The sequence below is a fragment of the Eimeria mitis genome, genomic scaffold, assembly GCF_000499745.2.
Source record: "Eimeria mitis Houghton genomic scaffold, Emh_scaff2779, whole genome shotgun sequence".
NCBI lineage: Eukaryota > Apicomplexa > Conoidasida > Eucoccidiorida > Eimeriidae > Eimeria > Eimeria mitis.
This window is the reverse complement of record NW_013571121.1, coordinates 1-899: the sequence shown is the minus strand read 5'-3', so window position 1 is coordinate 899 and position 899 is coordinate 1.

Genomic DNA, 899 nt, shown 5'->3' with positions numbered 1-899 from the left:
TAGGGTTTACTTCATGCATTGCTGATGCGGGGCAGCTTCTCCCCGAGGGTATTAACCCTCGTTGAGAGATTGGGGTCCATCTGAGGGTTTTGGGGTCAAACTCATTTAAATCATTCAACCAGTTGCTGCCGTCGTAACCACCAAATAATAAAATTGAGGGCTTTAGAGAGTTTGCTGCTGCAACATATCTTTTTTTATTTTTTTATTTTGTTTTGAGGAAAAAACACACAAAAAAACACACAGAAATATGTATTATACACCCCAAACCCTAAACCCTAAACCCTAAACCCTCATTCGAAAAAAACACCAAATAATAAAATTGAGGGTTTTAGAGAGTTTGCTGCTGCAACATATCTTTTTTTATTTTTTATTTTTTATTTTTTTTGTTTTTATAAAAAACACAAAACAATATAAACAATAGACCCAAAAGAAAGAAAGAGAATATGTTGGTTATTTCTTTTTTTTTAGGGTTTAGGGTTTAGGGTTTAGGGTTTAGGGTTTACAGGGTTTACAGGCACCCGTACTCACCCAAACCGCGGCGAGGGTTTCATCCCCCAATGAGCAACTTCTGTCCACTCCTCTTTCTCTGAAACACAAAACCCTAAACCCTAAACCCTAAACCCTAAACCCTAGACCCTAGAACACAAACCCTAATAACCCTAAACCCTAAACACAGAAGAAAGGATAAGGGAGCTGAGAAACTCCAGCATATGCAAAACCCTAATTAACTCTAAACCCTAATAAACCCTAAACCCTAAACCCTAAACCCTAATGGTAAACAACAAACCCTAGGAAAGCAGAATAAACCAGCATATAGTATACTATACTGAACCCTAAACCCTAAACCCTAAACCCTAAACCCTAACGAACCTAGATCAAACGCATGCAAATCATTAAGC